The sequence below is a fragment of the Triturus cristatus genome, chromosome 2_1 (assembly GCF_964204655.1).
Source record: "Triturus cristatus chromosome 2_1, aTriCri1.1, whole genome shotgun sequence".
In the NCBI taxonomy this organism is placed as follows: domain Eukaryota; kingdom Metazoa; phylum Chordata; class Amphibia; order Caudata; family Salamandridae; genus Triturus; species Triturus cristatus.
Genome location: NC_140581.1, coordinates 551510048 through 551525831, shown reverse-complemented (window position 1 = coordinate 551525831; position 15784 = coordinate 551510048). Strand labels below are relative to the sequence as shown.

The 15784-nt window shown below is 44.0% G+C and overlaps 1 long non-coding RNA gene across 1 annotated transcript in view; it reads right to left on the bottom strand.

Annotated features, from left to right (window-relative positions):
• Nucleotides 1–510: 510 nt before the first annotated feature.
• LOC146865617 (uncharacterized) overlaps nt 511–15784 on the bottom strand; it is a 160502-nt gene continuing 145228 nt past the window's right edge. Inside the window, exon 3 of the long non-coding RNA XR_014976661.1 lies at nt 511–3384. This is a non-coding gene — a long non-coding RNA (uncharacterized LOC146865617). The remainder of the gene's footprint in view (nt 3385–15784) is intronic.

Sequence of the window (15784 nt, the reverse complement as noted above, 5' to 3'; positions counted from 1 at the left end):
AGGTTCTGGAGCTGTGTTAGATGTCTTCTTGAGCTTAAATGGGTTCCGCTAGGAGCCGAGGGGACTGATCGCAAGATTTCAGTGGCTTTAGCATGACTTTATTGACACAACCCCAAAAGAGGTTTGCGTGGGGGGCACATGTTAATATTTTGCAGTGGGCAACATATTGCCTTGAAAAGGTCCTCGTGAGCCAAGGAATCAATGTTAGATTTAGCAGCAAAGAATATAAACATTGACAAAGCCAATAAATATTAATTTTACATATTAATGCATATAGGGAGACCACAACATACACAATTATTGGCACAGATGACAGACTTTTGAATAGTACATACATATATGGAGATGGACACAACGCGCACACACTTACATAGATGGCACATGCAGATATCCAGTTAGAGCAACATACCTTTGAGCATCCATGTAAAGACACAATAACACACTTATAGCCACCAGAGCAAGCAGAAAAAATATACATCCTTGCACACATACATTTATTCAGCTGCGGGAATAACGTTAGGTTGAATTGCGCACTTTTCCAAACATGTATTTGCTCTATATGTTTTTGTAGCGGTTTAGTGCTTTTTTTGTTCTCAATATTTTCACTGAGGCTAAATGTGTTTAAGTTCTTGTTTGGGCTATTGTGGTTGTATTCAGTGATTGAAATGGAAAAATAGAAGTGCAGGTATTCTGTAACAGAGTACCTGCTTGTTTCTGAGAAGTGCCGGTACTCTCCAATCAAACGTATTACGTCACTCTTGAGAACTGCCGGTACTCTCCAATCAAACGTATTACGTCACTCTTGAGAACTGCCGGTACTCTCCCTCTCAAAATGAAATGGCTGTAGACTGACCAGTCCAGGAGAAGTGGATGTCACGGTGCAGTGGGAAAATATCTGTTTCAGTCAGTCTTTTGGAAAACGTGTTTTTCAATATCTTGTTTGCGGGTCGCTCCATCAGCACCATTCCAGCCCCACTTGTGGAGGCCTCACTGAACTCACTGCCTCTGCGCAATATGGGGGCTAGTATGATGGTATCATTTGCTGTTTTTGTTTCCCAGTTCGCCCATGGTTTAATTGTACAAAAAAATGGAAAACAAACAGATACAGCATTGAGACATACAGCTGCTCATGCTTGCATGGACTTTATTGAGTGTGACATGCGAGGAAAATCAATTGGCGCAATAGGTCAGGTCGTGTGTGTCAGTCAGTCAAAGGAATGTTTAATTAGACCTTGGTCTCTAAACAATTCTACACAGTTCTACAAACAATATTAAATAAAAACAATTAAAAAACAATGTATATACTTTCTCAGCTCAGCAACAATTAATAACAGGGGTAACGGTTTATCAGAGGTGGGGTACACATAATTACCTTCCACAATCAGGGACATGACTCTATAAGAATTATATACATTTTAAAACTCTCTTAAAAGTACAATTCAATTTTTTTAAAAGAGTTAAAAAAAATTATTATTTTTTTTTTTTTAATTTATTTCAGATTCGCCTACTTCTCATTGGGGAAAACTTTAATTGCCCACAAATATTTCCCCAATGCAATTGCTATCTCAAGGTTTGGCATTTCAACGAGTAGCTCCATCGCCTGTGCCCGTCGCCTTATATCATATTTCAACAAAATTGGGCGAAGGTATCGTTTACGCTGCTCTACTCCTGTTGCACAATCCAAAAGAATGTGCAATATGTCACCTTTTGTTCCCACTGTGCACTTACATCTACCATCTTCAAGCAGCATTTTTATTTTTTGTTCTTCATTTACCAACCATGGATTTATACCAATTCTCATTCTTAAGATCTCCTGTCTATACCAATGGTTTGGTAAAATAAAGTAGGGGAACCAATTTTCATTTGACCATGCGACCCTCATATATTGCACAGACTTTTTCTTGGTCAGATATTCCCTATCTACTCGTCTAGATACTTCCAGACTATGCTTTCTGAGTTCATTTTTTGTAAAATCTACATGCAGGGAAACTTGGTCAATTTCCACTTTTATATTCTCGCAGGCCAATAATATTTTCTTCCTTGATTTCTTAGCCCATTTCAAGCTACTTGATTGGATCTCTTTCCTACACCATAGGGATACTTTTTGGTTTGTCTCTGTATCTAAACGTTTCCAAAATCTAATTAGAGACGCTTGTGACTGCACGCTCCAGGCAATAGTACCTATCTCGATTCGTATAGCCTGTACCATCGATGAGAGGGGCAAAGACAACAGTGTTTTCAGACACTTTCCTTCCTCCCGATCCCAGTCCTCTTTGCCATTTAAACAAAGGACCTCGGCCCCATAAAGCATTTGTGGGGGTACCATTGCTTCAAAGGCTCGCGTGTGGCCATTTAAATAGTCGAAAGCACAAAGGACCATATCATGAAATGTCTGTGTGACTTAGATTACGGCCGGGTGCAGCTCGCGCGTCGATGCAAATGCTGCAACACTGCTCGACCTGTTTGACATAGGACATATCAACCAGCCCGTTTATTGCAAACATTTAGAGTGGAAGCCTCGACCACTGCTCGGATCATTTACCACCCCCGCCCAGATTTTGGTGAAGTAACTGAGGAAAGTAAGTGGGGGGCTCACATGGTATGTGGAACCACTCTTTCTGCCCATTGACAAGTATTCTTAGAGGACACCGTGTGCAGATCATACCAGAGATGGCTTGCGAAGATGACTCCCTTCCTGTGCCAGGCACAGTGGGGCTTTTCATAATCTAAGAAATGCTCCTGCAGAAGCAAAGGCGTGTTCTTCCGTGTGACGATCCAGTGGCGGATGCCAGACTTTCAAGGTGTTGGCACTTAGCCCTTGGGCTGAACTGCACCGATCGATAGAAAGCAAGTGATAAGGACTTCCCAAGCGTGTTCAGGGGAGCTAACTCCAAAACACTTTGAAAATACTGCCATGATCTGGTGCATTTTACATCACAGTTTTCAAATAAACTGTCTTAAAACATACCCTTAGGGAGAATTCTGAAAGAGCATTTTTGAAATGTTGTATGGTCTGCATAGTGCGCTTGACCTTCCCTTTGGGAATTCTTAGGAGATTTTTGCATCTCAAGCAAACAGAAAAAAATTAACAAACGGCGAACTGTACAAATCAAGTTCCTGAAGCAATTGACTCAAAACACAATCAGTTCAAATAATCAGGGCACGCAATATGACATGGTATCCCAAAAAGACTTAAACATTGGGGGTGCTTGTCTAGAAAGAAAAACAGTAGGTATCTTCTCAGTAAATTTCTGGTTTAGAGGTGGCCGCTCAATCTGCACGCTTGCCCAACATCTCCCAGAGAATCCACCAGGCATCAAGACATCCAGATGGTGGGCCACAACTCTCAGTCCATCGTGGTACTGCAACAGAGAATCATGCCACCTATTGGAGACAAGAAAAAACGCAGTTTTGGGAATTAAACATTCCTTTCACAGCACATATGTATAGCCTACACGCTGAGTAGCTGGGAGCGGTTTATTCTAAATTATGCACAAGGGTTTCATTACTTAGAAGCAGACTCCACTTTTTTGGGACAAATAACAGTGGAATTAAGAGTAAACTTTGTACAGTGTATTCTTTCCCATGTCACAATTTCTCTACTCTTTTATCCTGCTGTCTATCTTTTATATCTTTATTTTGAAAATGTCTTCCTTTAGTAAGAAAGAGACACCTACGATATGTTAACTGGAGCTTAACTGTTTAGCTTTTTCTATTTGTGCTCTGCATATATTTCTTTCCAAAAACTATATACTATCCCGTCTTGATAGACAATAGTCATGGTTTAGTATAAAGTTTAGAAGCTAATGTTAGTAAAGGGTCCCATGTCAATTTCCTACAATTTCAACAAGAGTTTGTGGTTCTCCCGGACTGGAAGGATTGTAATATATCGACACATTTCAGCTTCATAATTCCTATTTGAACACTTTTGGCATCTGCTCGTGCCTCTGAGGGTGAGACGATTATACTATTTGCCTGATAGTGTCTACCAGATCTCAGTTGATCTAGTCAATTAATTTAAGCAAAGATGGCCCTGCACTCAAAACAACAAGCATGTGAAGGCAATTAATGTCCAAAGTCCAACATAAAAAAGTGGAATTATATCTTCCCAAATGAAAGAGCACTAGTCGACGTTTTGATTGTAGAAAATGATTCCTTTTATTCTTTTATTCCATAGAAAAGTTCTTTAAAAACACAGTGCGCTATGGACAAGACTGCCGATGCGTTTTGTCACCCTTGGGACTTCTTCAGGGCTAAAATATATCCAAACAAAGATTATTTACAATATATTTAACAAATAAAAACCTTTATCACAATACCAAATGAACCAGACACAATGTTGCTTACATTACAGGAAAATAGGAAAGACCCATATCAAGAGAATAGTTTAGAGAAAATTGATGTCCCAAATCAGAAAGAACAAAGTTTATTACATTGAAAAGAAACCCGGAACAAGAGAATAATCTAAGAGCATATGATATATGTCTCTTACTTATCAAGGTATGTTAGGATAATTCATTAATGCTTTTTAGATTATTCTCTTGTTCCGGGTTTCTCTTCAATGTAATAAACTTTGTTCTTTCTGATTTGGGACATCAATTTTCTCTAAACTATTCTCTTGATATGAGTCTTTCCTATTTTCATAATTGAATTTTTTGCTCTTTGGATTCAGAATATGAATCATTTATCACAGAATTAGAGTGTTACTTATTGTAGGTTTAAGTTTGCTTTGCTAATAAATGTGTTTAGGATTGAGGTCTGTGTTTTCCTCCCCTCCAGAATGCTGAATATGTGTTTGTGATTTGCTTTATCATTGTATAGAATCGTTAATAGATTATCTTCCCATGATCTCAAATAAGGTGGGATATATGTTAGTCACCACATATAATAGACATGTAACCCATTTTCTGTAAAGTAAGCAACATTGTGTCTGGTTCATTTGGTATTGTGACATATGTTTTAATTTGTTAAATATATTGGTAAATAGTCTTTGTTTGTATATATTTTAGCCTGAAGAAGTCCCAAGGGGGACGAAACGCGCTGGCAGTCTTGTGCATAGCTATCTGTGTTTTTAAAGAAATTTTCTATGGAATAAAAGAATAAAAGGAATATTTTTTTACAATCAAAACGACTAATGCTCTTTCATTTGGAAGGAAATAATTCCACTTTTTTATGTTGGACTTTGGACATTAATTGCCTTTACTAATCACATACTTGTTGTTTTGAGTGCAGGACCATCTTAGCTTAAATCTGTTTTTGGGGGGGTTGTAGACTAGGGGTGGGCGGAATTTGCGGAATTAACCTTCGCAAATTATCGCGAGAATGTTTAAAATTATCGCAAACAAGCAGAAATATCGCGAAGATGCGGAAGTTTTTTTCCGGCATGTTCGCGAGATTTTCTGCATGGTTGCGGGTCGCCAACTTACCCATGTGGTTGCTTGCGGGCGCGGCCATCTTGTTTTGAGTTGTTCTCGCGGTGCATGATCGCGAGAAGAAAGACGTGATCGCGCGACGCATGACGTCACTGCGGGCGCGAACTGTCGCGAGACAGCGCAAATGGCTAAAAACAATACAACATCTCATGGAGAACGCGACCGGATCAAGAAAGCTTGTCGGCGAACGCAGGGATTCAGGTAAGGCGATCGCGCGCGCGCGAGAATGTATCATTTTACAGCGCGAGCAAGAAACAAATTATCGCCAAGCTGCGGAAACCGGAATTTTTGACATTTTCGCGCTCTCCGCGGAACGCAAAAATGTCAAATTATCGCAATTTCCGCGAACGGAACGAAATTTTTGCCCAGGCCTATTGTAGACCACCCTTTTCGGGATGTATGAAGGTCACGTCTTGGGTCCCTTGCACCTAGGTCTAACCACAGTACTGTAGCCACGTTACGCCATTATTACTGGTGCTGGGTATTGTTGCTCTGACCTTCTTCTTTGTGCCTTTAGTCAATTAATTTTAAATAAATCAATTGGTAGATTTGCATATCACTTCTTGTCACACGTGAGGGTATCCAGGCGCTGGAAGGGTCTGGTTGATTAGCCTAATAGCCAGGGCTTCAGGGACTTTCGGAACTCTGGAAGAGATGGGGGGGGTCCATAGCTGAAAGGGTAGCACATTCCTTGTCTTCGCTGCTAGGTAGGAGAACCAGCAACCTCTGCATCTGCTATGTTGGATGTAGGGGGTGAGGGTTAGAGAAAGAGACACGGAGCAGAGGTGTCTGTTGGGATGATGGAAGTTCAGGCGGTAGTTTAAGTAGGTGGGTCTGCACTCGTGTAGGGCCATGTATGAATGGGTCAGAAGCTTGAACTGGCATCTTTTCTGTACAGGGAGCCAGTAGAGTTCCCTGACATAGGGGGTGAAGTGGGTTCATCTAAGGAGATCCAAGATGAGTCTGGCTGCTTCGTTCTGTATGGCTTGTATCAATCAGAGGAGGTGAGCTGCGATACCTGAATAGAGAGCTTTGCTGCAGTCCAGTTGGCTGGAGATGAGGTGATGGTGTGTCTTGGGCTTTGAGATAGCTAGTTGAATATTTTATGGGGCATATGAAAGATGAAGAAGCAGGATGAGGGGACAGAGTTGAACTAAGTCATCATGGTTAGCTTTTTGTCCAGAATGACGCCTAGATTCCTAGTGCAGTCAGTGTGGATAGGAGTAGGTCCGAGTTCTGACAGCCACCAGGATGCATTCCATAGGTGGGCTTTTGTTTCCAAAAATTAGTACCTCTGTCTTGTCTGTGTTGAGCTTCAGGCAGTTGTCCATGAACCAGTTGGTGATGTCTGCCATGCAGTTGTGGAAGTTGGTCTTGGCGGTGTTTTCAGAGCGGTAAAGGATGTGTTGTGCGTCATCAGCATATAATATGATGTTGAGTCCGTGGGTTTTGGCGATGCTGGCCAGAGGTGTCATAGAAGTGTTGGAGAGGGTGGGGCTGAGCAAGGATCATTGGGGTACTCCACAAATGATTTCCTTGGGTACGGAGGTGAAGAGGGGGAAGGTGGACTTTTTGTGTTCTTCTAGTGAATATACCAAACTTAATAAACCCACAGTGAGGGAGTATGTTCTGTTAAAGTCTATATCCGGCATGGAACCATACCTTTCTGTCTTATCTAGCGCTCATGACAGATTTTTAATTACACGGTTTAGACTTAATCAACTTCACCATCTTTTAGCAACCCCGGCTGGATTTCTCCCTGTAAAGAAGAGAGGTCCTTGTGGCTGCGATCTTAGATCTCCACAGGACACGCTCCACTTTGTTTTATTGTGCAAATTGTTTTCAGTGCCTAGAAAATGATTCCTTCAGCCCCTGTTAAAGATTTTGAAGTTTAGGCAGGCCAATGTGGCACTTTTGCATTTACAACTGTTACCAAACCCTCATACCCTCTGCGCTGTGATAAGCTTCTTACGTGCAGCCCACAGATCTAGGCTCTATAACATTGATTGATTAAGTTCTGCACGCAGAAGCCACTTTTAGTGTGGAGTATCGAACAGTCTTCGATTCCCTAGAGTTTTATTATTCTGTACCATGTTAATAGTTGGCTATATTTTCTATTTTATTGTATGTCATCATCTTTTATTATGTTGTGTATCCTTTTATACTGTATGAATGTATTATTGTATATTTTATGGATGCGTTGCATCCGAATAAAGAAAGTTTATTAGTGAGGAAAGAGGTGATCCATATGAGAGCGGCTCCTTGGATGCCTATGTTGTGCAGCTTTGGAAGGAGTGTGTGGTGGGAGACTATATTGAAGGCTGCCTAGAGGCCTAAGAGGATCAGAGACGCAGTCTCTCATCCGTCAAGTAGGGCTCAGATGTCATCGGTAGCTGCAATGAGGCAGGTCTCGTGCTGTGGTTGCTGCAGAATCCGGATTAGGAGGAGTCAAGTAGGAGGTTCAGTTCCAGATGTTAGGAGAGTAGTTGGTAGCAAATTTTAACATTTGCTATGTTGTTTAATGCTATGGCATTTTTTTTATCTCCTATAAAGCACTCACTCACCATAGCTTTGCTTCTGAGGGACAACATGGACATAACACACCCTGACACTCTATGGAAACCTAAAGAGCTTTTTAGGGCAAAACGAAAAACAGATAGAGAAGAAATGGTAATGGAAGGGAGTTAATGGCATGAGCCAAAAGCATAAACTGATGGCCTCCAATCACTGCTAAATCGAATCTTGGCATAGCAACGGGGATCGCCGATCGCTGCAACATGGAACTGGATACAATGAGCAAAATAATTTTTTTTTTTTAATTTTTTTTTTATTTGATGCGCGGACTTTACCCTAAGGTGTCAGAGCGCTTCACAATAGGAACAGTAATGATACATAAGGAGAAAAATTACAAGTGAGCATGTTACAGAATCAAACGGGACGTTACATGAGACAATAGTGACAATTGTGCAAGTATCAAGAGCAAACAAAATACAAGAGGTAGCAAACGATACGTTACAAAAGGAAAAAGTGACGTGTGCAGGTTACAAGAGCATACAAAGTACACGTAGAGGTAAAAAAAAATTGCAATAAATGGCAGACACTTAAAACACTAAAACAGAGGTTACGTTACATGAGGCAGTGGTGGCCGTTGTGCATGTATCAAAAGCAAACAAAATGCAAGAGGTAGCAAATGATACGTTACAAAAGGAGAGGTGACGTATGCATGTTACAAAAGAGTACAAAGTACAAGTAGAGGTATAATACTGCACTAAATGGCAGACACTCAAAACACAAAAACACACTGGGAAGGCACTTCTATAGGCATGGAGAACTGAATTTACTATAATGGAAGGAAAATAGAGGGCGTGAATTAAATTTGGAAGTGTCTTTGAAGGAGGAGAGCTTTGAGGTCAGTTTTGAAGGCCTGGGAAGAGGTGGTGGTCCGGAGCTGAGGCGGAAGTGAGTTCCAGATTCTCACCGCGTTGCCTGAAAAGGATTGGGTCATCGATCTTTCCTTCTTGAAAGTGGGAGGTTCAAGCAATACATTTTCTGCATTAAGTGATGGTCTGGAGCCTCCAGAGAGTTTCAGTTTATTCGCCAGGTAGCGAGGGGAGGAGGAGTGCAAGGCTTTGTGGGTGATACAGGCAGTCATGTAGATAGATCTTGCCTCCATGGGAAGCCAACGGAGGGTGGATAAAATGGGTGTGATGTGGTTGCTTCTTTTGGCCCCATATATGAAACGAGCTGCTGAATGGAGAACAGACTTCAGGGGGGACAGGTGGGATTTGGGGAGGCCAGTAAGAAGAGAATTGCAGTAGTCCAATCTGGAGAGAACCAGCGATTGGACCAGGGTTTTAAGGTCGTGCTCCGGGAAGAAGCGACAAATCCCCCAAAGAAGGCGCAGTTGGTATCGAGCAGACTTTGCAATGGAATCGATGTGGGAGAGTAGATTGAGTTTTTTCTCGAGTATGACACCAAGGGATTTTGCGCTCCTCGACAATGATGGGTTTATTGTTCAGTAGGTTAATCTGATCCATCCATGATTGCACTGGGGGAGGAGAAAGTGAGGAGGAGAGGAGGAGGAATTCCGTTTTGGAGGGATGCAGGATCAGTTGATGAGTTAACATCCAGTTTTGAATGGAGTCGAGAGTAGAGCTTTGGAAGGAGAGATCGTGAGTGGAGGCCACCTTAAGATTTGAGTGTCGTCCGCATATAGATGATAGTGGATCCCGGATTTACTCAGGAGATTTCCCAACGTTCTAAATAGAGATTGAACAGTGTGGGTACAAATATAGAGCCTTGAGGAACACCTTGACCGACCGCTAAAGGAGATGAAAGACTGTTCGTTATTTTGATCATTTGGGATCTATCAGACAGGAAGGAGGCAAACCATTTGAGCACAGTGCCCTCCATGCCCATTCTCTGTTGAAGAGTGTTAAGGAGCGTGTTGTGATTGACAGTGACAAAGGCTGCAGAAAGGTCAAGAAGAATTAGAAGACAAGACTCCCCTGAATCGAGTATCCGCAGTGCGTCATCAATCACTAGCAGCAGGGCTGTTTCAGTGCTGCATTTTTTAATGAAGCCAGACTGGAAATTGTCAAGAAGATCATTGTCCTCGATATGGCGAGAGAGTTGTTTCGCTACACATTTTTCTGTGATTTTCGCAAGAAAGGGTAGGTTAGTGATGGGACGGTAGTTGTTGGGGTCGTTCGCATCAGCGGTGGGTTTTTTAAGCAGAGGGGTGACCTGCCCAGTTTTGAAGGAAACAGGAAGGGAGCCTTGACTGAGGGATAGGTTGACCAGAGTGGTCCAATAGGAAAGAGAATGGGTATAGAAGTCAATGGCAATGGCACTAGGGATGGGGTCAAGAGAATGGTTAGAGGGCTTTGTATCGAGGATGCATTTAAGGAGGGTATCATCAGAGATGGGGGTCAAAGTTTTGCCAAATGGTTAAGGATTTGCGCCCCTCTGTAGGGGTAGGATGAATGACCTGATTTACAAGTGATTTCACCTTTTCGTCAACGAATATAGCGAATTCCGCTGCTTTCTTTGTGGAATCCTCCAATTTGGAGGTTGTGGGAGAGCTGTTTGGGTTCTTGATGAGGTCGAATAGTTTTTTGGGTTTTTTTTGGCTGAGTCAAGGAGGGATTTGAAGTGCATCGCTTTTCCAAGGAAGATGTGCTTGTGGTACTTGGATCTTGCTGAACGAAGCGTGGCCAAATTTTCGGTGGAGGGCGCTTGTCTCCATTGTTTCTCAAGGACTCTTAGGTACTTCCTTTCTTCATAGAGGGATTTGTTGAACCAAGGTGCTGAGGGAGTGGGCCTTTTCTTTTTGCTTTGGAGAGGAGTGACATTATTGATTTCGACTGCAAGGACTGTGAGGCATTGGGAGGTGAGTTCGTTAACATCTATGTCCGGGTCTAGCCTTGGAAGTGATAGCAAAGCAGAGTCACAGAGGGTACTGAGGTCAATATTTTTAGTGTCACGGAACCAGGATGTAGCCCTCTTAGGCTGGCCAAGAGTTATAGAGTGTGATAGGTGAAGAGAGAATGGGATGAGGAGGTGGTCAGACCAGTCTACATGAATAGGAGTAGCGCTGGTGAGCAAGCCTGCTTTAGAGATAACAAGGTCCAGGGTTGATCCCTTAGAGTGTGTTGTTTCAGTGCAGTGTTGGATAAGATAGTTTGCAGAGAGGAAGATGGCCAGCAAATTCGCATAGGTGTCTTGAGGCGAGCCCCAGTGGACATTGAAGTCACCCACGAAGATCTGATTGTCACTTTGCGAGTATTGGTCGCTGATGCAGTCCGTGAGTTCCTCCATAAATGAAGGGCTGCTACCAGGCGGGTGGTAGATAACATGGAATCTGAGAGGTGAGTGGTGGTGCAATTGAAGCTCAAGAGATAGGCATTCAAAAGTGTGGAAAGAGCTGTTAGGAAGAGCCTTAAGTTGAAGGGAGTTTCTAAAGATGACTGCAACACCTCCCCCAACTTTGTCAATTCTGTCATTTCTAAGTATAGAATAGCCTGAGGGTACAAGGAGATCAAACATAGAGTGAGAGGTATCGTTGAACCAGGTCTCTGTGAGGAAGAGCATGTCAATATTGTGCAAGTTGATGGTATCGGAGATTTCAAGTTTGTGTTTTATAGCAGATCTGCAGTTGTGGAGCATACAGCGCAGCTCTGTCGCAACTGTTTTGGTGACGGGGGCACTTGGGCTATGAGGGGTGATGGGAATATTGTACTTATATGAGGGCGCTCGGTAGGGTTTAGGTGGATGAGTGGTTCTGACAAAGGAGATGGTCGGAATAGTGTAGATAACAGGGTTACTGGGAAGTGAAAGTGGAAGAAGGGTGGCGTTCGAGTGCTTGTGTGAGTTTGCAGACGACAGGCTATGCTTAGCTATTATGGGATGTGGGGGCGAGGTGCATCTCGTGGGAGGGTGAGTGTTTTCCAAAGGAATTGAGGTGAATGGAAAAGTCGAGATCTTGGAGCTTAAAACTAAAATGGTAGCTTCAAGTTGGGAGATGGAGGAGATTAGAGAGCCTAGCTTATTTTCCAGAGAGAGTAAGGCAGAGCACTGCATGTTGGGTGGCTCGATGGAAACAGGAGAGGGTGGACTTGGGGGTGGAAGGCAGGGAGAGGTGGGGGAACGGGAGGGGAGTAGGGGTATAGGGTTCAGAGGTGGGGAAAGGTTTTGGAAGAGAGCAGGAGTTGGTGCACCAGGGGTGAGAGGAGAGTTGTCGTTGTTGGCGTTGCAAGAAGGATATGAATTAAGGACAAAATTAGGGGGCGATAGGAGAGGAGTGAGGAGGTGGGGCGGAAGGAGAGGGGAGGAGTGTGTGGAGTCATAGGGATGAAGGAGGTTTGGGAGGAAGAGAGGGGAGGGGGTTGGAGAGGTCCTGGCAGCTAGGTGAGGTCGCTGTGAGGGAGCGGGTATCAGGCAGAGTGGGGGGGATTAGGAGATAGGGAAGTTGAAGAAAGGAAGTGGTTCTGCTCGGTCCGAGGGAGGGAAGGGGTTACCAGGGGGGGAAAGGGGGTAGCACAGCATTGCTGGAGGAGTGTGGGGAAGGAGAGAGATGGAATGTATTTGTGGGGAAATCGGGGTACATAGTGAGGGGAGGAGGGGGAGGAAAAGCAGAGAGGAGGAGGGAATAAGGGGAACGTAAGGAAAGTTAACTAGGGGAGAGGGCTGGAGGAGAGGTGGTCTAAGGAGGAGGGTGGCCGGTAGGGATAGGGGGGAGGAGATGGGAATGGAGTGCTGGGACGTTGCAGAATGGACAAGGAGCGTGTTAGCTTAAGGTAAGGCTGAAGTGAAGAGGGGGGCAAACTGTGAGGGGGTAGAATGGGAGGGGAGGGCAGAGGGGAGAGAAGAGGGTCGACCTGTGCCTCCCAAGGGTGCAGCCTATTGGAGAGTGGGGGGGGTCAGGGGAGGAGAAAGGGAGTAATTGGTGGAGCTAGGTGAAGAGTCAAGGGATAGCCCGGTCGCAGGGGAGGGGAGTAGGGAAGGGAAGAGGTGGTCAAACAGAGAGAGACAGGTGTCTTTGGCTTGGATCATGACAGTACCGTTATTATAGAGTGAGATAGTGAGGGAGCCGTTAAAACCCGCAGAGGGGGACATTTTTAGCTGTTTCCCATGAGGGATAGAGGAGGAGGAGGTGACGTTAAGGGAGTTGTAAAAGTTGGTAGAGGGTATGTCGTGCGTGAAAAAAATGAGATTGTTTTTGAGCCTCCCATAACGACCATTGTAAAACTGATCAACAAAAAGGGAATCAGGGAAACATTCAATGGTGTTATGCTTGAAACGTTTTGCTGCAGCTTTAGTCAGTTAAAAGGGTAAATGATTTTGTAGCAATTAATTCCAGACTTAATTCGAGTGGTGGCCATGTTGGGAAATTGTGGAGGAGGAGGGTGGTGGGGATATGAGAAGGGTGTTACTAGGAAAGCGGTGATTAGGAGAAGTATGAGGACAAGAAGGGGGCACATAATCCAGACGTCGGATGAAAGGATCTGAGCTATTGTGGAGTCAGGAAAGTGAGGCGATTAGGAACAGGTTGTTACTTCAGAACAGGACTGATTCAACAAGATAGGACTGAAGATGGAGTGGTGTAAGAGGAAAATCACTGTACTTATCATCCTGTGACATAAACCACATTATGTACAGCATCACAATAGGCCCCAAACGCATAGTACGCCCAAAATCTCAACAGTCTAATATTGGACACTTACCTCCTAAGTATCTCCAACATTAGGGGCATAAAGCACAGGGTGGAACATAGTCTCACTAGCATAAACCAAAGTATGCAAGACAACCTCAAAATCATAAAAACAAATTTAGAGGTAGCCAGAACCGGGTCCGAAAATTAAACTACATGAAATACATTTCCTAGCACCACAAATACACATTAGGGCCTGGCGCCCTATAAACCTCCCGGTCCCCCTGGTCAACTGGCCATCCCAAGGGGGCTCAAATGCCCTGTGTCCAGAATGTCGGGGCTGCTGCCAATGCAGCGAAAGACCAGGGTGCGTACTTGCGTAAATCTAAACGTTGCAGTTGGCACTAAGTGCTGCACAGCCGTGAAGAAATGGGGCAAGGAGTGCATCTCACTCCTAACTCAGACAGAACTACCCCCAAATACCCTAAGGGCCCGATTCACAGAACTAACTTAAGACAAAATCCTAAACTTACTACCATTTTGGTATTCACAGAAGGCACTTACTCATTTTGGTATTCACAGAAGGCACTTACTCATTTCGGTATTCACAGAAGTTAGGAGTCCTAACTTTAGGACTCCTAAATGCCTTCTGTGAATACCGAAAGTCTTAAAATTAGGATTTTTCTCAGTTTAGTAGTAGTATAGTTAGGACTCCTAACTTTAGGACTCCTAAATGCCTTCTGTGAATACCGAAATTCTTAAAATTAGGATTTTTCTCAATTTAGTAGACCTAAGTTTAGGACTCCTAACTTTAGGACTCCTAAATACCTTCTGTGACTACCGAAAGCCTTAAAATTAGGATTTTTCTCAGTTTAGTAGTAGTATAGTTAGGACTCCTAACTTTAGGACTCCTAAATGCCTTCTGTGAATACCGAAAGTCTTAAAATTAGGATTTTTCTCAATTTAGTAGTCCTAAATCTAAATTTAGGACTACTAAATTGAGAAAAATCCTAATTTTAAGACTTTCGGTATTCACAGAAGGCATTTAGGAGTCCTAAAGTTAGGAGTCCTAACTATACTACTACTAAACTGCGAAAAATTCTAATTTTAAGACTTTCGGTATTCACAGAAGGCATTTAGGAGTCGTAAAGTTAGGACTCCTAACTTCTGTGAATACCGAAATGAGTAAGTGCCTTCTGTGAATACCAAAATGAGTAAGTGCCTTCTGTGAATACCAAAATGGTAGTAAGTTCAGGATTTTGTCTTAAGTTAGTTCTGTGAATCGGGCCCTGAGAGTCTAGAGGAGGACAACTTTCGTCGGTTCACCCGTTGGGAGAGGATTTATCTGCCCTTATTGTCCCTTCAGGGCCCCAGACTTGTGGTTGCTCCTTCCCTACTGCACGTTAATTACCTTGCACGCCGTCTCTGTCACCTGTGAACATGTGGAGGGTAAACCGATACGCAGCAGTAGTTGCCACTGCTGGTGGGAAGCCTGCGGTGCACACCTCCTGCTGCCCCTGCCACTGTCCCCACTTACTGCTCTTATCCGTGCGTCACGGGTGTGGTTGCATATGTCAGGAGGTCTCGGGTAGGAGGGTTCAGTAATGGAGGCTTGCTGTGATGCCCTTACTGCATGTGTGACAGCGGGTTCATCGCTATTGTGGTCTTGTGGGTTTCGCTTTCCCTCCTTTGTCCTCCCTGCTTAAGGTTCAGCAATCAGGCAGCAACGCAGCGTTACCCCCTAATCTTCACCCAGCAACAGCGTCTGGTTTGCTAGCCACTTATCTGTGTATAAGGCTTGGGCAAGAGTCAAAGCCCCAGATCCGCAGATCTCAGCTTCCCGGGGTGTTTACACAACTTGCGCCCCAGGCAGTTCGATTTGCTTCTCCGCCCCCTCTGAACGCTGGATGTCCTTGTGCCTCGTTCCACCTTCCACTCGAGTGGGGGGTTTCGCATGTCTCCCAGGGCCTCTCAGCAACACGGGTAAGTTCTTCCCCCTTCGGCATGCCACAAGCCAGCGCTCTCCGTGGGCTCCCTGCTCACCACCGTTGGGGCCCTCGGCCGGTTCCGATCCCCCGCCGCTAATGAGAGATCTCCGGGTCCAGGCTCTGGGGGTAGTGTGCAGAATATCTGTTTAATTTGAACTTTGTCTTTGAAAAAGGAATAAAGACATTTGCGGATTTTCAGTGAAGGACTATTG